The following is a 22,810-nucleotide window of genomic DNA, read 5'->3' as shown; positions in this document are numbered from 1 at the left end:
GGACACCGGCCTCTAAGGAGTTATTTCACTACGAATCTGATACTATGGCAGCACTTTGGGCAGCTCAAGCATCTCATCATCATTGATGAATTACTACTCTTAGAATAGTCACACCAAGAGGACTTCAAAGTCTTCATCAAGATCAACTAGGAATGGCAAAATGCCTTGCAAGAGCATGGCAATCTGCCTAGTGGCCAAGCATTACTCATTCTATCAAATAAAAGAGTTCTAACTGTCCTACTTGTGTTGTAAACAGCCAAGAACAAAAAGAACCATTGTTACCATCATCCTTCTATCAAGGCTATGGGAGTGACTGGGAATTGATTCATTTGAATTTAGTGAGGAAACCTTTCTTATTCTCATTGATGACTACTCATGATAGATTGAAGTAAATGGATTTCATAGTGTCATAGCAGAATTTATGGAACGTCTGGCATCCTGGACATCATAGTGTCCAACAATGGGCCACAAATTGCCAATGAGATATTCCACACAAATATGGCTTTTTTAATATAGTAAGAAGTCTCACAACACCAGGTTAAAGTCCAACAGGTTTATTTGGTAGCAAATTTTTTAATATATCCAGTTCACTTTGCTATTCTGGAGCAAATGGGGGAACTCAGAGGAAGGTATCAATCATCAAAGCTTTATTGAAGAAAACAAAGATTTTAATCTAGCTCTTCTTTCTTTTATTCATTCGTGGGACATGAGCATTGCTGGCTGACCAGCATTTATTGCCCATCCCTAGTTGTCCGAGGTCAGATGGGAGTCAACCACATTGCTGTGGCTCTGGACTCACATATAGGCCAAGCCAGGTTAAGGGCAAATCGACAATGGTTTCAGGGTCATCAGTAGATTCTTAATTTCAGATATTTTTTATTGAATTCAAATTCCACCATCTGCCATGGCAGGATTTGAACCCGGTCCCCAGAACATTAACTGAGTTTCTTTTGATTTGTTAATGTCACATGTATTGGTATGCAGTGAAAAGTATTGTTTCTTGTGTGCTATACTGACAAATAGTCTAGCAATAATACCACGAGGCCATCGCCTGCCCCTTTGAGGTACTAAACCTCACCACTGTGAAACAGTTTCTCAACCTTAAAATTACTAATGAGTAGGAGATTGAGAACACGGTCCCAAAAACTCACCACAAATGACCATGAGAGGGTAAAACATCAGGAGGAAGAACAGAGAAACAGCCTGGCTTGGAACTTTAACCACAGGCGAAGAGCATGTGAATTATCAATGCTGAAGCCTTGGAAAAGTACATGGGTCTGAGACCAACAGAAGGAAGGCATGATCATTGAAAAAGCTCCACAATCAAGATTGTATAGGATTGAGATGGCCCAGGGCATCATAAGGAGAAATGTAGCACCTTAACATCTTTGGCAAGAAAGCCAACAGAAACTTGGGTTCACTACTCAGGTCCTGATGAAGAAGTAAGACTTATTACAAGCTTTACAGCCACCCAGGAGAAGATCACTCACACCGACAGAAGGGAGAGCACAGAATATCCTTAACCTCAAAAGGAGATCAGAACAAGTTCAGGCACACCAGTGGCTAATGTCATGACGTCTGTGACTTTGTGGGGGAGATGTAGGAGGATGCATATATGATAGGTATGAAGACGGGCAGGGAGATGCAGAGTAAAGGGTTATCATAAGAAGCATTCACGATGCTCATGTACTAATGATGTCAGATCACATGACCGGGAAGTAGGCAAGACCCGGAAGGAGCAAGGAATCCAAATGTGTAAATACTTGCAGTAAATTAAAAGAAATGGTATGAGAAACTATAGATGCAAGCAGCATACTTTGGAAGAGTAGACAATTCCCAAAACCCCATCTCGACCCCAACTAAGTCAGGTGATCCTCTTGCAGCCATTGCACAGTGGTTAGCACTGCTGCCTCATAGTGCCAGGGACCCAGGTTCAATTCCTGGATTGGATTAATGTCTGTGCGGAGTCTGCACGTTCTCCCCATGTCTTTGTGGGTTTCCTCCGGATGCTCCGGTTTCCTCCCACAGTCTGAAAGATGTGCTGGTTAGGTGCGTTGGCCTTGCTAAATTCTCCCTTAGTGTACCCAAACAGGCCCGGAGTGTGGTGACTAGGGGATTTTCACAGCAACTTCATTACAGTGTTAATGTAAGCCTACTTGTGACACTAATTAATAAACTTAAAATCTTTTTGTAGGCTTTTCATAGAAACCCTACAGTGCAGAAGGAGGCCATTCGGCCCATCGAGCCTGCACCGACCACAATCCCACCCAGGCCCTAAGCCCATATCCCTACATATTTACCCGCTAATCCCTCTAACCTACATATCTCAGGACACTAAGGGGCAATTTTAGCATGGCCAATCAACCTAACCCGCACATCTTTGGACTGTGGGAGGAAACCGGAGCACCCGGAGGAAACCCACGCAGACACGAGGAGAATGTGCAAACTCCACACAGACAGTGACCCAAGCCGGGAATCGAACCCAGGTCCCTGGAGCTGTGAAGCAGCAGTGCTAACCACTGTGCTACCATGCCGCCCTCCACTGTGCTACCGTGCCGCCCTTTTGTGGTTTGAAAACAAAGTATTGAATGAAAGTCCATGATATACTGGAACATGACAGCAGAAAGAGCAGTGATTGGCAGCACGGTGGCACAGTGGTTAACACTGCTGCCTCACAGCGCCAGGGACCCAGGTTCAATTCCTGCCTTGGATCACTGTCTTTACAGAGTCTGCACGTTCTCCCCGTGTCTGCGTGGGTTTCCTCTGGGTGTTCCAGTTTCCTCCCACAGATGTGTGGTTAGGTGCATTGGCCATGCTAAATTCTCACTCAGTGTACCCGAACAGGTGCCGGAGTGTGACGACTAGGGGATTTTCACAGTAACTTCATTGCAGTGTTAATGTAAGCCTTCTTGTAACTAATAAATAAATAAACTTTAAAATAAACTTTTTAAAATTGGCTGAAATTCTCCCGTCTCACCTGTCATGGGAATCAGAGTGGGCAAGACAGAAAATTCAGTTGACCATTCAAACATCTGTTGAACTCAGGTGGGAATTTCTGGTCTTGGGGCGCACGCGACCAGAGAATCCCACCCATGGTATTCAGTAGTTTTGTTTAACTAAACGTTACCTGTCAATCATAGTTACAGCAGTTTGACTTTGGAAGAATAATCACTTTAAAATAGTATAGTAATCAATTTCCAAAAATTTCCATGAGTAGCATTCACACCCTTGGAATATCGAGAAGTGACTGTTGCTTTGTAATTAAACACAAAAGCCAATTTGTCCAAATGCAGGTCCCACAAAAAGTAAAGGACATAAGTAGCTATTAATCTATAGTTATGGCATCGTGTGGGGGTTAAATTTGGCCAGGAAACCTTCCTAATCCTCTTCAGATAGCACCGTACATTCTTTCATAGCTACCCAAGCAACAGACAGGACCAAGTTTATAGAATCCCTACAGTGCAGAAGGAGGCTATTCAGCCCATCGAGTCTGCACCGACCTCAATCCCACTCACGCCCTACTCCCATAACTCCACATATTTACCCTATTAATCCCATGAAACTAAGGTCAATTTAGCATGGCCAATCAACCTAACCTATATATCTTTGGACTGTGGGAGGAAACCAGAGCACCTGCAGGAAACCCACACAGACACAGGGAGAATGTGCAAACTCCACACAGACAGTCACCCGAGGCCGGATTTGAACCTAGATCCTTGGCGCTGTGAGGCAGCAGTGCTCACCACTGTGTCACCGTGCCGCCCCAAACATGGGAGGGGGAATTTCCGGCCCACATGCACCATTAGTGAGAATGACGACATGAGCAGAAAATCCGGAAGGGATCTCTCTGGAGAGATTACGTTTCCCGATTTTTCACGTACCCTCGCCAGTGATGTCACAAGGTTCATGCCCACAAAGGACAAGAAGCTCATTTTAATGGGTTTCAATAAATTTTAATCTGATCAGCCAGCCCCACTGCCACGTGGTTCCCCCTTCACTGAATATGCAAACCTCGCCTACGTGACGTCATGTGGCAAGGTTTACAACAGCTGTTTAAAGCAAGATTCAGTCAAGGGCATCCCCTCGGGGAGCGCAAAGATAAGTATAGCCCCGGGGTGGGGGGGGGGGGGGGGGGGGGGGATATGACATACCAGTCAATGCCCATGGCAGTGCCAACCTATGCCAAGGGGCAATGCCAGGGCTAAGTCCTCTGGGTGGGACAGAAGCCTATAATCTTCCTGCTCCAAGGTGAACAGTCACTGAAATAAATTGGGATTATACTGCACTGTCTTTGTAACCTGTGTGCCAAAAAAAGTACTTTTTGAAATACATTACTATTTTAATAACTTCACAGAATACTTTTACATTTCACAGAAAATCTCTACTGTGGATCACGACGCGATCTACTTACTGGCAGTTACTGCCAGCTTTCTTCATGTGTTTATACTATCAAATGCTCAGAACTGTCGTCTATTTCTCCTCATTTGTCAGTTTGCATTATTTGCCTCCACATTTGCCTACACTGTGTTGGAATCAATAATGCACAGTTTCCTAATCTAATGCAGTCATTCCTAAAATTTCCTTACCTATCTCAAGTTTTCCCATCCCTCTGCAGTCGAGAAGCATTTAAACACCAAGCCTGGCTTCACCTCATCATTACTTATTAATTCGCTTTATCTTCCCTCCTCTTTTCAGCTTTGATGGTATTTTGCTCCGTGGGCTTTGCGCTTCTGCCAGCTTTCTCAAAATTAAAAAGAAATGCAATAACAAACAGCTATCTGCGAGGTTCAAGGTGCAAATTAACCTACTGCTCCAGTTGTCCTTCAGGATTAAGTCAGAGTAAGAAAGGACAAACAACAAAAAAGAACGAAATCTGAAATAAAGCCAGAAAGTGGCAGAAATGAAAACAGCAAGAAAGGAAGGAGCTTGAATTTATCTAATCCCTTTCACATCCTCAGAGCATTCCAGTGCACCTTACAGCCAACAAACTACTTGCTAAGTGTAATGACTATTGTTAAATAGGGAACACAGCAGTCAATTTGCGTACAGTGAAGTCCCATAAACAGCCACGAGCCAAGCGATCAGATAACCTGCTCCAGTGAATTTAGTCGAGGGAATAATAATTTTCCCCAGAAGAATCTCTCGGCGCTTCTTCGAAATAGGGGTATGGGATTTTTTTTTAAATGTCCATTTCAGAGTGTAGACTATGTATGACATCCAAAAGACGGCGGACAGAATTTTCCCGTCCCACCCATCACGGGAATCGTAGACGGTGGGACAGAAAATTTGGTGGATTATGCAAAGGTCTGTTGACCTCAAGCAGGAATTCCTGGCCTTGGGGCAAGTGTAGTATTGCCAACCGTATAGCCTCAGTAATGCACAGAATGTCTGCGTAGGCAACAGGCCTTCCAGGGATTGAAGCAAGAGTGGTATCACTGTGCCAGAGAAAGGGAAAGATAAAACTCTTGCTATACGGTTCAACCAAAACATTGAGCTATCTGTCCATTTAATTTATTGTGCACAGTCTGTTGAGCCTCAAGGGCGCAACCTCACATGACATGCGAAGGTATTATTAAAGTTTGGCGCCAGTTCAATGAACACATACTGTGTGTATTTAGTATATTAGCAGAAACGCCACAACCGGAATTACAGCCTTACAGCTCACAACTGGCTGTCTATTATCTTGGATTTACAGTATTTTCAGCTATTGCAGAGATGCAGGTGACTGATTAAATAAAAAAGATCATCATGCACCCTTGATCCCCAAGCATCTTAAAAATAATAAGCTGTTATTGTTGAGCAGAATCATGCAATGTGCACATGCCCAGAATCAGGCCTGCACAGTTTGCATGAAAAATGTTTGCACTTTGTAAAGCCGACAACTTGGGCTTTGAAAAAACCTTGTATTATTTGTACTTTGCCGTTTTCCCAGATATGATTTTGGAGAAAATGTTATTACATATATTATATGCTTACGTTGTGCATTTAGAATCATAGAATCCCTACAGTACAGAAGGAGGACATTTGGCCCATCGAGTCTGTACCGATCACATCCCACCCAGGCCCTATTCCCGTAATCCCACACATTTACCTTGCTAATCCCCCTGACTCTAGGGTAATTTAGCATGGCCAATCAACCCAACCCGCACATCTTTGGACCAAGGTGCATACATGTTAACCCGCACATCTTTCCAAGGTGCCAAATCCTTGATTGAGTAACGAGTGCAAAATGTGATCAGGACAGTAATCTTTTTTGGGGAAGATGAAGCCTTTACTTTTGGACAAAGAATACTTCCAAGTTCAAGGGGTTTCTGGGTCCAAAAGTGCCGCGCAATTATTCCGGACAGCTCGCAATACGGCCAAGCCTGGGCAAGAAAAGACCAAACGCCAAAAGAGAATGAGAAGAAATGCGTCAAAAGTGGAATTTCAAGGGTTAAAGCAAAACAAACTCCCTGCTCCAGGTTTTAATTTTGCTAATAAATCCATGCCTAACTTCAACAAAGCCAATTTTTCAATAATTAAGTTTAGTTAAGATGAACCAGCCAACTCTGGATGATCTCAGAATTCAGGCCCATTCATTCTTTGCGATGACAGACCAAAAATATAGTACGTTATAATCTTAAAGTGGAACTTAGCCTTAAGCCAAAAAACAACACAGCAACTTATTCACCAGTATCTATAGAAGGGATTTATAGAAACTGTTTAATAAGAGGGTGTGGCAAGATACTTGTTAAACAACATACTTGCCTTATGTCAGTTTGAAAGTCATATTTGAAAAACAAAACTGTTTTAACGTATATTTATTAGTGTCACAAGTAGGCTTACATTAACACTGCAATGAAGTTACTGTGAAATTCCCCTCGCTGCCACACTTCGGCACCTGTTCGGGTACACTGAGGGAGAATTCACTGAGAAATCCTATGATTTGTAAATATCTACACTGAATTACTACTAGACTCTTATATCTGCTATTCAAAAATGATACTCTGATCACCATCACTGAATCAATGCACTGTGACTCATTATGGCTTGGCTCTCAAAATGGTAACTTCCCAATCCAGCTAGGTTATTAAAAATAAATACTACTCTGAAACTAGACAATTCCCCACTGGGAGAAGGAAACCAAACTAATGGCAGACAAGTAACCAGAACCATCATCACACATTGTTTGCCAGCGGCTCCTCATCACTTGTGAGTTATAACTTGTTCATGTCAATGCCAGTTAGGTTGTGCAATGACTCACTGACAACTTTCCCTCACATGTGAGGACATATGTGTCTAATTTCTGTCTATTCCTTATGCTAATAGTCCTGAACAGCCAATGGGCAAATACTGTTTGGCATGCAAAAGTTGGCTAGGTGAAAAGTGTAGCAATCAACTGAGCAAAGCAGGATCTGCCATAATCTTTGGAGTATAGCAAAAAGTGTTTTGGAAGAGTCAAGAGAGAGACAAAGTTTAAGTAGTTTTGGCTCAGAATTATTGAGCTGAAGACTGAACAACAGATACTGCGATGCATCAGGGAGGGGGGAATGTTACGTGGATTCTTTGTACCAGGAAGCAGCCACACCTCTTGGGACATGATCTTTTGATTTGGTCAGTGGTCAGGGACAGGAGAGTCTGACTACGAGTGAGGCAGATAAAGTGATTCAGAGAGCTTAAACACAGGAGCCTCAGCCTTTACAATTGTCCAACAGGTTTCAAGGTCTTTTCAGCTTCTTTGGATGAGAGTGGGGGCTGCAGGGTGGATGACGATAGAAAATATGTCTGGAGAATTGATAATGTAAAACAGCAAGATGGTAGATGAATCAAAAAGGTATTTTGTATCAGCCTTCACTGTGGAGGAGACAAGTAACACCCCAGAGCAGCTATAGACCAGGATATGGAAAGGAGGGAAGAATTCAGGAAAACTACTGTCACCAAAGAAATGATACTGAGTAAATTCTGGGAGCTGTGTGCTGATATGAGGTGGAGATGCCGGCGTTGGACTGGGGTAAACACAGTAAGAGTTTTAACAACACCAGGTTAAAGTCCAACAGGTTTATTTGGTAGCAAATGCCATTAGCTTTCGGAGCGCTACTCCTTCGTCAGATGGAGTGGAAATCTGCTCTCAAACAGGGCACAGAGACACAAAATCACATTGTCTGTATCTTTAAGACCTGGTTGGCTGTAGAGATTCGCATTCTAATCAGTATTCTGTAACTAGATTTTGTGTCTCTGTGCCCTGTTTGAGAGCAGATTTCCACTCCATCTGACGAAGGAGCAGCACTCTGAAAGCTAATGGCATTTGCTACCAAATAAACCTGTTGGACTTTAACCTGGTGTTGTTAAAACTCTTGCTGATATGAGCTCAGGTCCTAATGGATTCCATCCTACAGTCTTAAAAGAAATGCCTAGAGCGATAGTTGGTGCATTCGTTTTAATCTTCCAAACCTCCCTAGATTCAGGGAAAGCCCTACTAGATTGGGAGATTGCATCTGTAACTCCATTATTCAAAGAGGAAGGGAGACAGAAAGAGGGAAGATGTAGGCCAGTTACATTTGCTGCAAGGAAAATGTTAGAAGCTATTGCAGCAGGACATTTGGATAAGATCAAAGTAATCAGGCGATTCTCCCTGCCCACTGCGCGGCTTTTGTAGCACAGCTGGCCAGGAGACTCGAGCAGAGGCTGTTTTTGCAGGCTCCCCGCTGGGCACCACAGCCTCAGGCATCTCCAGCAGCCAGCGCCATCATCTCCACGCCAGAAACTGGCGCAGAGCTACATAAATTATTATAATGAGCATTTAAATCTGTTTTAGATGTCATTAGCAGGCCCGGGAAAGAAATCTCCAGGCCCGATAGCCTCTTCCCCCACCGCCAGGAGTGGTTCACTGCAGCATGGTTTAGTATAGCTCCCCACCTGCGGAGAGCTGGTGGCCCAACCCCGCTGGAGTGAAGGGGGGCAATCGAGGCCCCCAGAGGGTCAGGCACTAGGGGGGTGCCCCTGAGCATTGCCACCTTGGCAGTGCCATGCTGGAGCCCTGGCATTGCCCAAGGGGCAAAGTGGTAATGCTTGGGGGAGGGCCCTTGGCACTGCCCACCAGGCATCAGGCAGTGCCAAGGCTGTGAGGCGATCGGTGGGGGTGGGGGAATCCTGCTGCCACTCTGTATTTAGACTGAGTGACAGAGGGAGGAAGGCCAGCGATCGGGGCTGCGGGGGTAGGGGGTGGGAGCGACATTGAGGTGGGCTGGGCTGGGGGTGGGACCAGGCTGGCCCGGGTGTGCTCGAGGGGCTAGCGATTGGGCTGGCCAGCGATCAGGAGGCCGGTCATGTGGAGCTACTGCGCATACACCAAACTTGGCACGGACAGATTAGCACAAAGCTGCTGGCCACTTCAGCGGGAATTAGCCCTACCCCCAGATTTTCAGCATGATTCACTCTGAGGCTCTCTGCAGTGCAGAGTGTGGAAGATTCATTTTGAAACTCCCGCTGAAAAAAACAGTGGGATTTCCTTCAGTTTTTACGTTAATTCAACACTTTTTTGGGGAGAATCGCCCCCAACATGATTTTGTGAAAGGGAAATCATGTCTAATCAATTTACTGACATTCTTTGAGGAAGAAACATGTGCTGTGGATAAAGGGGAAGCTATAGATTTAATGTACTTAGAATTCCAGAAGGCATTTGATAAAGTGCCACATCAAAGGTTATTGCAAAAACTAAAAGCTCATGTTATAAGGGGTAACTTATTGGCATGGATAGAAGATTGATTGGCTAAGAGGATGCAGAGAGTCAACATAAATAGATCTTAAGGTTGGCAAAGTATTACAAGTCGCGTGCCACAGGGATCAGTGCTGGGATCTCAACTGTTTCCAATTTATATAAATGACCTGAATGAAGGTTGCCAAATCTGGTGATGATACAAAGTTGTGGAGAAGACATAAGGAGGCTACAAAGGGACATAGATGGGTTGAGTGAGTGGGCAAAGATCTGGCAAATAGAGTATGAGGTGGAAAAATGCAATTGTCCATTTTGGCAGGAAGACTAAAAAATAAGAAGATTATTTAAATGGTGAGAGATAGCAGAGCTCTGGGGTGCAGAGGGATCTGGGTGTCCCATGCATGAATCACAAAAGGCTAGTATGCAGGTACAGCAAATAATTAGGAAAGCTAATAGAATGTTACTATTTTTTGCATGGGGAATTGAATGCAAAAGTAGCAAGGTTATGCTTCAGTTGTACAGAGCGCTAGTGAGATGAGATCCGGAGTACTGTGTACAGTATTGGTCATCATATTGAAGGAAAGATGCAAATGCATTAGAAACAGTTTAGTGCTTTACCAGGCTAGTACCTGGAATGGGTGGGTTTTCTTATGAGGAAAGCTTGGACAGCCTAGGCTTGTGTCTGCTGGAGTTTGGAAGATCAAGTGGTGACTTGATAGAAATATACAAGGGGGGTGATTTTCCAGCCCCATTTGACACAGGAACAAATCCCGTTATGGCTGGAAACTCACGCGAGAGTTCTGCGGCAGGGAGATCTCACTTTGAGATCTTTCTCATACCCTGCCGGTAACATCAGCACAACCAGCAAGGGGGTGAATTTGATTACCATTCATTTAAATATGTTAAAACAGCTTAACACTGTGTTTTCTGAGAGCGTCGTATGTTCTCACCCAGCGTTGCGATGTAATTCCAGCAGAAATCACTACTGGTCTCCAAAAACAGAGATTAGGCTTGATGACCACATCAGGAGCTTGGAGAGCAGTGTAGCCTTTGGGCAGTCAGAGACAAAGCGCTGCCCTCTAGCACTGCCAGGTTGGCACTGCCAAGGGGCTGGGCTGGAAGGGAGGGACCAGAAGGGGGTGGGACCTTAGGCAGCCCCATATCATGGGTTCACTTCACATGGGGGTGGGGGAGGAGAGGTTGCGATGCCTTGATACCAGAGATTGGGTTGGGGTGGGGGGGGAACCAATACCCGAAGATTGGAGAGGGGAGTGGGGGATCTACAACATGGGTTTGAGCTTGGGGCACATTTTATATAATGTGAGAAGTCCTGACAATCTGAGAGGGCAGACAAAGGTTGGTAACTGTGTGCTCCAAGAGCTTTAGAATACACAGCAATGCTGTTCTGCTTGGCGTGGGCCACATATCTAACAGTGAAGCTTGAGTGTATGTGGTGATCCAGGGGAAAGGAATCTCAGGAAGAGATTGAAATCCTGGAGGTTGATTCTTATTGAAGCTGTGGAGTAACATTTGGAGAGAATTCTTTGAACATGGAGATTGGAACCCTCTATGCTGAAAATTTAACTGTTGCTATAATATTGGATAAAGTAATGCATACTGGAATAAAGTTTTGCTCGATATGGCCCTTCATCAGCAGACATTTAGCAATTACAGTATTCACAGAGCAGTAAGTGAGCCCTGAGAAAGTTAAACATAGGTATGAGGTTATATCATTCCACAGTGAATGACAGTACATTGTAATGCTACGACACATGCTAGCGCATTCTAATAAATAAATACATAACGGGCTAATCTGACAGATGCAAGTTATGATGTGGAGATGCCGGCGTTGGACTGGGGTAAGCACAGTAAGAAGTCTCACAACACCAAGTTAAAGTCCAACAGGTTTATTTGGTAGCAAATGCCATTAGCTTTCGGAGCACAGCTCCTTCGTCAGATGGAGTGGTTATCTGTTCTCAAACAGTGCAAACAGACACAGAAATCAAATTACAGAATACTGATTAGAATGCAAATCTCTACAGCCAGCCAGGTCTTAAATGTACAGACAATGTGGGAGCATTCAACACAGGTTAAAGAGATGTGTATTGTCTCCAGACAGAACAGCTAGTGAAATTCTGCAAGCCCAGGAGGCAAGCTGTGGGGGTTACTGATAATGTGACATAAATCCAACATCCCGGTTTAGGCCGTCCTCATGTGTGCGGAACTTGGCTATCAGTTTCTGCTCAGCGACTCTGCGCTGTCGTGTGTCGTGAAGGCCGCCTTGGAGAACGCTTACCTGAAGATCCAAGGCTGAATGCCTGTGACTGCTGAAGTGCTCCCCCACAGGAAGAGAACAGTCTTGCCTGGTGATTGTCGAGCGGTATTCATTCATCCGTTGTCGTAGCGTCTGCATGGTTTCCCCAATGTACCATGCCTCAGGACATCCTTTCTTGCAGCGTATCAGGTAGACAACGTTGGCCGAGTTGCAAGAGTAGGTACCATGTACCTGGTAGATGGTGTTCTCACGTGAGATGATGGCATCCGTGTCGATGATCCGGCACGTCTTGCAGAGGTTGCTGTGGCAGGGTTGTGTGGTGCCGTGGTCACTGTTCTCCTGAAGGCTGGGTAGTTTGCTGCGGACAATGGTCTGTTTGAGGTTGCGTGGTTGTTTGAAGGCAAGAAGTGGGGGTGTGGGGATGGCCTTGGCAAGATGTTCGTCTTCATCAATGACATGTTGAAGGCTCCGGAGGAGATGCCGTAGCTTCTCCGCTCCGGGGAAGTACTGGACGACGAAGGGTACTCTGTCCACCGTGTCCCGTGTTTGTCTTCTGAGGAGGTCGGTGCGGTTTTTCGCTGTGGCGCGTCGGAACTGTTGATCGATGAGTCGAGCGCCATATCCTGTTCTTATGAGGGCATCTTTCAGCGTCTGGAGGTGTCTATTGCGATCCTCCTCATCTGAGCAGATCCTGTGTATTCGGAGGGCTTGTCCGTAGGTGATGGCTTCTTTTACGTGTTTAGGGTGGAAGCTGGAGAAGTGGAGCATCATGAGGTTATCCGTGGGCTTGCGGTACAGTGAGGTGCTGAGGTGACCGTCCTTAATGGAGATGCGTGTGTCCAAGAATGCAACCGATTCCAGAGAGTAGTCTATGGTGAGCCTGATGGTGGGATGGAACTTGTTGATGTCATCATATAGTTGTTTCAGTGATTGTTCACCATGACTCCAAAGGAAGAAAATGTCATCGATGTATCTAGTGTATAGCATCGGTTGAAGGTCCTGTGCGGTGAAGAAGTCTTGTTCGAACCTGTGCATGAAGATGTTGGCATATTGAGGTGCGAATTTTGTCCCCATGGCTGTTCCGTGTGTCTGGATGAAGAACTGGTTGTTGAAGGTGAAGATATTGTGGTCCAGGATGAAGCGGATGAGTTGTAAAATTGCATCTGGAAACTGGCAGTTGACGGCATTGAGTACTGAGGCCGTTGCAGCAATGCCATCATCGTGGGGGATGCTGGTGTAGAGTGCCGAGACATCCATTGTGACGAGGAGTGCTCCTGGTTCAACTGCTCCATGTGTGTTGAGTTTCTGTAGGAAGTCCGTAGTGTCGCGACAAAAGCTGGGGGTTCTTTGTACAATGGGTTTCAAGATGCCCTCGACATAGCCGGAGAGGTTCTCGCACAGCGTTCCGTTTCCTGAAACGATGGGACGGCCGGGTGTGTTTGCCTTGTGTATTTTTGGGAGGCAAGTCTTAGATGCAAGTTAAGCAGTGCTTGAAACTGGAAACAAACACTGCATTCTAACATTATAAGTACTTGCGTCACTGACCTTTATTTAAACAAAAGAACTAATAACACCTAGAATCATAGATAGCTGCAGCATTCAATAGCGCCAAGTAACAACGATGAACTCCTGATGTAGAAACAGAAAATGCTGGATAAACTCAGCAGGTCTGGCAATCTCAGTGGGAAGAGAAACAGAGTTAACATTTTGGGCGGAATTTTCCTGTCCCGCCCACCACGGGAATCGTAGCGGTTGGGGGGCGAACCATGCAAAGGTCCGTTGACCTCAGGTGAGGTTTTCCAGTCTTGGGCAATCGCGGCTGGAGTCCATGAGACTTCTTCAGAGCTAAAAGAGCTGATGAACTTCAACTTCAGGACTTTGGCTTCAACTTCCACTTCAGGAAGTGTAGTGGAGATCATGCTCCTGTCTACATCAATGGGGACAAAGTAGAAATGGTCAAGAGCTTCAGGTCTTTAGGTGTCCAGATCACCAACAACCTGTCTTGGTACCCCAATGTCGACACTATAGTTAAGAAAGCCCACCAACACCTCTACTTTCTCAGAAGACTAAGGAAATTTGGCATGTCCGCTGCAACTTTCACCAACTTTTACCGATGCACCAGAGAAAGCATTCTTTCTGGTTCTATCATAGCTTGGTATGGCTCCTGCTCTGCCCGAGACCGCAAGAAACTACAAAAGTCGTGAATGTAGCCCAATCCATCACGCAAACCAGCCTCCCATCCATTGACTCTGCCTACACTTCCCACTGCCTCGGAAAAGCAGCCAGTATAATTAAGGACCCCACGCACCCCGGACATACTCCCTTCCACCTTCTTCCGTCGGGAAAAAGATACAAGTCTGAGGTCACGTACCAATCAACTCAAGAACAGCTTCTTCCCTGCTGCCATCAGACTTTTGAATGGACCTACCCTGCATTAAGTTGATCTTTCTCTACACCCTAGCTATGACTGTAATACTACATTCTGCACTCTCTCATTTCCTTCTCTATGAACGGTATGCTTTGTCTGTATAACGCACAAGAAACAATAATTTTCACTGCATACTAATACATGTGAAAATAATAAATCAATCAAAAACTCCTGATAATTATGCCAATAGTTTTATCTTTAGAAATTAACTATTAGTCCTCACTCGACATCAATGGTCACTTGTCCTCTTAAGATGCTGCTGTTCCTTCATTCTCTGTGGGAGAATGTGTCTGATGCTCCAGCAGAGACCAGTTTCCTGGTGGGGGATTAAATCCTCAACCCACATCCTATTACTCTGAGGCATGATGCATTGTGAAACATTCTGGTAGGGAGAATACATCTTCATAACAAATATTTTATTCTCTCAGTAGCTACTCAGTGCACAAATCCACTTCCAGAGTTGCTTTTGAAACAAGGCAAATACAGATTTTAAAAGTTCTGCGCATTGTCCTAATATCTGGCAAATTGGTATGTGTATGTTACGCATGGGGTGTTGCAACTCCCATTTCATTTAGTTGCATTTGATGGAATTTACAAATAATTGTGAGAAAGAATAATGTTATAAATCACATAAAGCTCAAAATACAAGGCCCCATGTTAGTAAAACAACCAGCATTATCCAATGGTATTTTAAAAGTGTCATTAACTCATTTTGCACTCAATTAAGAGTTTGTTTTCTTCCTTCACATGGACTCAGTCAATGGCAATGAAAAATAACCAATGACCACACATTGTAACTCTACTGATTATAAAATATGAACTAAGTGTATAGAAAAAGCTCCACAACGTGACATCCCTGAGCGCTTAAGGAAACATTTTATCATGTAACAATACTCTTTGGTACATTAGTCATTGATAGATTCAATGAAGATGTTACTTTCTGAGAAAGATTTCATAATGCTGTAAATAATGCGGATCAATTAAGGAGGCAGTAACTATAACTGGATACACGGTGGCTGTGTGTCATAAGTAAATCCGAGATAAAACTATGATGAACAAAATTCCAGACCTTTTTGGAATATAGTTTCAACTCTTTGGCATAACTGAGGTTAATACAGCTCTCCCTACACTCCCATTTGAAATTGAAAACACCTGCTTTTGAGACTGATGGCTTATTGGGGAATTTCTAGGGCTTTGTAGGTTCCTATATCAAGTAATGTTTGCGTTCCACCATAGGACAGAGAGTTCACCTGATTGTTATTGGATAACTTGCAGTTTAATTGGTATTTAATATGATTTATTGATGCATGCAAAGAATACATGAAAGAGATACATGGACAGGAAATGACAAGGCATGTTTCCTTTGAACCTTCCAGTACAGTTTTAAGTAAAATAGACTGTGCCAAATGCTATTTAGGCCATTTAACATGTTTGTTTTTCAGATATGATAGATAAAACTACATAGAACAAACATAGAAAGTTGTATTAAACAAGCTACTGATGTTGCCAGAGGTTTTTTATTTCAATTATATCTTTGTTTATTTTTCTGCCTATTATTTTCCAAGCTACCCTGCCCCCAATCCAGACTCCACATCCCAATCCAGATGCACAGCTTTCATCGGGCAAAAGTACAGTCATAATGGCATTCCATGGTCAAATCAGTGACATTTTATTCTCTCTTTGGAAGGAGGTTGAAATCTATTCCTAACTGTAACACCTGCCACGCCACCTCCTCTCCTGCACCACTAACCTCACTCCCCTGCCCTGCCCTTGCACTCAACTCCCACCCCTGGCCCACCAAAGTTGCACCCTGCCCTGCCCTTCCCCCTCAACCTACCCCTCCCTCCTTCCTCCTCAACCTTCCCCCTTCCTCCCATACCCCCTCAACCTTTCTCCCTCCCCCCATACCACCTCAACCGTTCCCCTCCCCCATACCCGTCAACCTTCCACCCCTTCCCCCCCTTCCCCACCCCCTTCCCCCTCCCTACCCCCCTTCCCCCCCCTTCCCCCTCCCTCCCCCTCCCTCCCCCCCTTCCCCCCTTCCGCCCCTCCCCTTCCCCCCCCTTCCCCCCTTCCCACCCCCTTCCCCCCCTTCCCACCCCCTTCCCCCCCTTCCCACCCCCTTCCCCCCCTTCCCCCCCTTGTCCCTCCCTTCCCCCCCCTTCCACCTCTGTGGTGAACCATAGTTGGTTACCACTATGAGTGCTGAGCCATGGATGGTCAGCACTATGGGTGTCTGTAGATATGTTACTGTTGTCACTGTTGGGGTTAGGGTTGGGCTGTTCTACCTGTTGATATTGTTCTGTGGTACACTCCAGTTGGCTCCGCCTACCTGGGGAAGTATAAAGGTCACTGCACTGCCTGGTGACCCTTTAGTCTGGGATTGTATTGTATATAGTGTGCTCCATTCTTGTTAGTAATAAAAGCCTTTATTTCCCGGGTACAACTAGCCTCCCGAGTGATTTAATCGCGCATCAATTTTATTACGAACAACATTTTGGTAAAAAAAAATCATGTAGCAAATGTTGAAACCCGAGCGGCTTACTTTAGATCCACGTGCGGCAGGAGCGTCGAACACTTTCGACCATTGGTTAAAGTGTTTTCAAGACCACATCGATGCCTCAACAGCCATTCAAAACGACGCCGATAGACTGCGGGTCCTCCACGCGAGGGTAAGCGACACCGTATACTCATCAATCCGCGATGCCCAAGACTACATAGGGGCCATCGAACTACTTAAGAAACGGTACAACAAACTGCCAAACGAGATCCATGCTCGACACCTTCTAGCCACTCGACGGCGGCAGCCCGGCGAAACGACAGAACAGTACCTGTGTGAACTTCAGCAACTAGCCAGAGCCTGCAACTGCAAGCCAGTGTCGGCGGCCCAGGATACGAACGACTTGATCCGAGATGCGTTCGTGGCGGGAATCGTCTCGTCGTATATTCGCCTTCGGCTGCCAGAGCAAGGTAATCTAGACCTCGCTAAGACAGTAGAATTGGCTGACACTATGGAAACGGCCTCCAGAAGTCTAGAAACGTACCCCACCGACCACGTGGGAACATCGTGGCAAGTACAGCCACCGACTCAACTTTATTCAGCGGCTCCGAAAAACTGCGCGATTGTGTTCCCAACCTCGGACCTGACGACGGCGGCAGCTCCAGGAGGCCCGCGGTGTTACTTCTGTGGATTGGCGAAACACCCTCGGCAGCGATGTCCAGCTAGAACGGTATTGTGCTCCGCGTGTGGAAAGAAAGGGCATTATGCCAAAGTCTGCAGGACCAAGCCACTCTCCAAACATAGCAACGCGGCGTGTGATTCTCCAGAGCCTGTCTCCTTGTCTCCAGCGTCTTCGAGGTCTTTCACCACATGCGATTCCAGAGCGCCGCCATTCCTGACGACGGAGACGCAAGACACGTGCGACCTGCAGGGGCCGCCACGTTTAGCGCCACCGACCACGTGCGATCCATGGGCGCAGCCATTTTGGTCGGCACCGACCGCAGACAACCAGCAGGGGTCATCATCATCAACCATCTCAGCTGCCTGCAGTTGCACCCAAGACCCAACGGTGGCGTCAATCATCCTGGACCAGGCCAAGCCTCACGGACTCAACAAGTCCATGATGGGCATAGAGGTAAATGGACACCAAATTCATTGTTTGTTTGACAGCGGGAGCACGGAGAGCTTCATTCACCCTGATACCGTGAAACGGTGCGGTCTCCGAGTACAGACTGTCAGACAGACAATTTCGATGCCGTCGAGGTCCCGGTCTGTTACCATGCTAGGGGGCTGCGTGGTCAACCTGACGGTGCGGGGCACAGTTTACTAGAACTTCAGGCTCCTCGTGTTACCGCACCTTTGCGCTCCGATACTCCTGGGACTAGACTTTATGGTCCACCTGAGGAGTGTAACCCTGCAGTACGATGGGCCACTCCCTCCACTTTCAGTGGGAGCACAGTAGCCTCCAAATTGTCCAGCGCGCTCCACGTGTAGCCTCTCGACACTCAGAATCACCCCACCATCTTTATTCAAGAATCTCGTGCCAGGCTGCAAGCCCATCGCAACCAAGAGCAGGCGTTACAGCGCTGAGGATCGGATCTTTATTCGATCTGAAGTTCAGCGGCTCCTCAGGGAAGGGATCATCCAACCTAGCTCTAGTCCATGGAGAGCGCAAGTAGTGATGGTTAAAACTGGAAACAAACCCCGGATGGTCATAGACTATAGTCAGACCATTAATAGATACACGCAGCTGGATGCGTATCCTCTCCCGCGCATATCTGACATGGTCAACCAGATTGCGCAGTACCGGGTGTTCTCCACCATTGACTTGAAGTCAGCTTACCACCAGCTCTCCATTCGCCCAGAGGACCGAAAATACACGGCCTTTGAGGCGGATGGTCGTCTTTATCACTTTTTAAGGGTTCCCTTTGGTGTCACGAATGGGGTCTCGGTCTTCCAGCGTGCAATGGACCGAATGGTGGACCAGAACGGGCTGCGGGCTACCTTCCCGTACCTGGATAACGTCACTATCTGCGGCCATGACCAGCAGGACCACGATGCCAACCTCCTTAGATTTTTACACACTGCGTCTCGCCTGAATCTGACCTACAACAGGGAGAAGTGCGTATTTCGCAAGCGCCACCTAGCAATTCTCGGATACGTGGTGGAAAACGGGGTCCTTGGCCCTGATCCAGACCGTATGCGTCCCCTCCTTGAACTTCTCCTGCCCACTAGCATCAAGCTCTGAGAAGATGCTTAGGCTTCTTTTCATACTATGCACAGTGGGTTCCCAATTATGCGGACAAAGCCCGTCCGCTCATCAAGTCTACCTCCTTTCCCCGAGCAACAGAGGCTCGCTTAGCCTTTGAAGGGATAAAAGCCGACATCGCGAAAGCCACGATGCACGCTGTTGATGAGTCCATCCCCTTTCAGGTGGAGAGTGATGCATCTGATTTCGCCCTGGCCGCCACACTTAACCAGGCGGGTAGGCCCGTCGCCTTTTTCTCTCGCACCCTCCAAGGCCCTGAAATTCGGCACTCCGCTGTGGAAAAAGAGGCCCAGGCCATTGTGGAGGCCGTTCGGTATTGGCGCCATTACTTGGCGGGAAAACGATTCACCCTGCTCACGGACCAGCAGTCCGTGGCGTTCATGTTCAACAACACGTTACGGGGTAAGATCAAAAATGATAAAATCTTGAGGTGGAGAATCGAACTACAACTATGATATCATGTACCGTCCAGGGAAGCTCAATGAGCCCTCAGACGCCCTGTCGCGTGGAACATGTGCCAGTATGCAGGAGAATCGATTACAGGCCCTCCACAATGATCTCTACCATCCGGGGATCACTCGGCTCTTCCATTTCGTAAAGGCCCGGAATCTACCCTACTCAGTGGATGATGTCAGGTCCATAACCCGAAGCTGCCAGGTATGTGCGGAATGCAAACAGCACTTCTACCGACCTGACAGGGCACACCTCATTAAAGCCACTCGCCCTTTTGAAAGACTGAGTGTGGACTTCAAGGGCCCCCTCCCTTCGACAGATCGGAACGTGTACTTCCTCAATGTGATTGACGACTACTCACGATTCCCTTTTGCCATTCCCTGTTCAGATACAACTGCTGCCACGGTTATCAAAGCATTACGGGATCTTTTCACCCTGTTCGGTTACCCCAGCTATATCCACAGTGATAGGGGCTCGTCATTCATGAGTGACGACTTGAGGCAATACCTGCTCTCAAAAGGGATTGCCTCAAGTAGAACTACGAGTTACAACCCTAGGGGTAACGGACAGGTTGAACGAGAAAATGCTACAGTCTGGAAGGCTGTCTTACTGGCGTTGAGGTCTAAAGGACTTCCAGTCTCCCGTTGGCAAGAGGTACTCTCTGATGCGCTCCATTCCATCCGCTCACTCCTGTGTACGGCAACCAACGCTACACCACATGAGAGGATGTTTTCCTTCCCTAGGAAGTCTTCCTCTGGGACCTCATTACCGTCTTGGTTGACGTACTCAGGACCTGTCCTCCTGCAGCGGCATGTTAGGACCCGCAAGTCCGACCCTTTGGTTGAACAGGTCCATCTCCTCCACGCCAACCCTCAATATGCCTATGTGGCATATCCTGACGGGCGAGAGGACAGGGTCTCTATTAGAGATCTGGCGCCTGCAGGGGACTTGGAAACCCCAGTCGCTCCCACACCTCTAGTTAGGGACCCCCTGACCCTTATCTCCCCTCCTGACACGGCGCGGGCAGTATCGGGACCACCACTTAATCCTCTTACTCCCGTGTACAGCTTGCCTGAGTCCAGGAGATTGTCGCCACCTCGAGGTGTGCTCGAGTCCAGCAGATTGTCGCCACCTCGTGGTCCACCTGTCCGTGAGGAACTGGAGGAGTCACAGGACACCGCCTTGGAGAGAAGGTCACCACGGTTACCAGAACCGGCGTTACCGCCAGTGTTGCGGAGGTCGCAGAGACGGTGCGGTCCTCCAATACGACTGAACTTGTGAATATATGAACAGTTGTTCTGTTTTTTTTGCCCCGCCAGCCTTTGTTTTTAAAGGAGGGGTGAATGTGGTGAACCATAGTTGGTTACCACTATGAGTGCTGAGCCATGGATGGTCAGCACTATGGGTGTTTGTAGATATGTTACTGTTGTCACTGTTGGGGTTAGGGTTGGGCTGTTCTACCTGTTGATATTGTTCTGTGGTACACTCCAGTTGGCTCCACCTACCTGGGGAAGTATAAAGGTCACTGCACTGCCTGGTGACCCTTTAGTCTGGGATTGTATTGTATATAGTGTGCTCCATTCTTGTTAGTAATAAAAGCCTTTATTTCCCGGGTACAATCTAGCCTCCCGAGTGATTTAATCGGGCATCACCCTCCCTTCCCTCCCTTCCCCCCTTCCCCCTCCCCTCACCTTCCCCTCCCCCTCACCTTCCCCTCCCTTTCCCCCCCTCCCCCTCCCTTCCCTCTCCCTTCCCCCTCCTCTTCTCTTCCCCTTCCATCCCCCTTCCCTCCCTTCCCCTTCCCCTCCCTTCCCCCCTCCCTTCCCCCCTTCCCCTCCCTTCCCCTTCCCCCTCCCTTCCCTCCCTTCCCCCCCCTTCCCCCCCTTTTTCCCCCTTCCCCCTCCCTTCCCCCTCCCTTCCCTCCTTCCTCTCTTCCCCTCCATCCCCTCTTCTCCTCCCTTCCCCCTTCCCCCTTCCCCCTTCCCTCCCCTTCCCCCTCACTTTCCCTCTCCCCCTCCATTCTCCCCCTTCCCCCCCCTTCCCCCCTTCCCCTCCCTTCCCCTCCCTTCCCCTCCTCCCCCCCTCCCCACTCCTTTGCCTCACTTCCGCCTCCTCCCCCCTTTCCCCCTCCCTTCCCCCATTCCCCCTTCCTCCTCCTTCCCCCCCTCCCCCCCTTCCCCTCCCTTCCCCCCCTTCCCCCTCCCTTCCCCCCTTCCCCCTTCCTTCCCCCCTTCCCCCCCTTCCCCCACCTTCCCCTCCCTTCCCCCCTTCCCCTCCCTTCCCCCCTTCCCCTCCCCTTCCCTTCCCCCCTTCCCCCCCTTCTTCCCCCGCCTCCGCCCCTTCCCCCCTTCTCCCCCTTCCCCCCTTCCTTCCCCCCCTTCCCCCCTTCCCCCTCCCTTACCCCCTCCCTTCCCCGTCCCTTCCCCTCTCCCCCTCCTCTTCCCCCCTTCCCCCTCCTTCCCCTTCCCCTCCCTTCCCCCCCTCGCCTCCCATCCCCCCTTCCCCTCCCTTCCCCTCCTTCCCTTCCCCCTTCCCCTCCCTTCCCTCCCCCCCTTCCCCTCCCTTCCCCTCCCTTCCTTCCCCCTTACCCTCCTTTCCCTTCCCCCCTTACCCTCCCTTCGCTTCCCCCTTCCCCTCCCTTCCCCTTCCCCTCCCTTCCCTTCCCCCCCTTCCCCGCCTTCTCCCCCACCCTCCGCCCCTTCCCCCCCTTCTCCCCCTTCCTTCCCCCTTCCCCCCCTTCCCCTCCCTTCCCCCTCCTCGCCTCCCTTCCCTCCCTTCCCCTCCCTTCCCCTCCCTTCCTTCCCCCTTCCCTTCCTTCCCCCTTCCCCTCCCTTCCCTCACCCCTTCCCCTCCCTTCCCCTCCCCTTCCCCCCTTACCCTCCCTTCCCTCCCCCTTACCCTCCTTCGGCTTCCCCCCTTCCCCTCCCTTCCCTTCCCCCTTTCCCCCTCCCTTCGCTACCCCCCTTCCCTTCCCCCCTTCCCCCCTTCCTTCGCCCCCCTTCCCTTTGCCCCTGTCCCTTCCCCCCTTCCCCTCCCCCCTGCCCTTCCCCCCCCTTCCCTTCCCCCTTCCCTTCCTCCCCTTCCCTTCCCCCTTCCCTTCCCCTCTTCCCTTTCACCCCCTTTCCCCCCTTCCCTTTCCCCCCCTTACCCCCCTTCCCTTCCCCCCTTTCCTCCCCTTCCCCTTCCCTTCC

This window comes from Mustelus asterias, chromosome 12 (assembly GCF_964213995.1).
Source record: "Mustelus asterias chromosome 12, sMusAst1.hap1.1, whole genome shotgun sequence".
NCBI lineage: Eukaryota > Metazoa > Chordata > Chondrichthyes > Carcharhiniformes > Triakidae > Mustelus > Mustelus asterias.
This window is presented reverse-complemented; position numbering follows the sequence as displayed.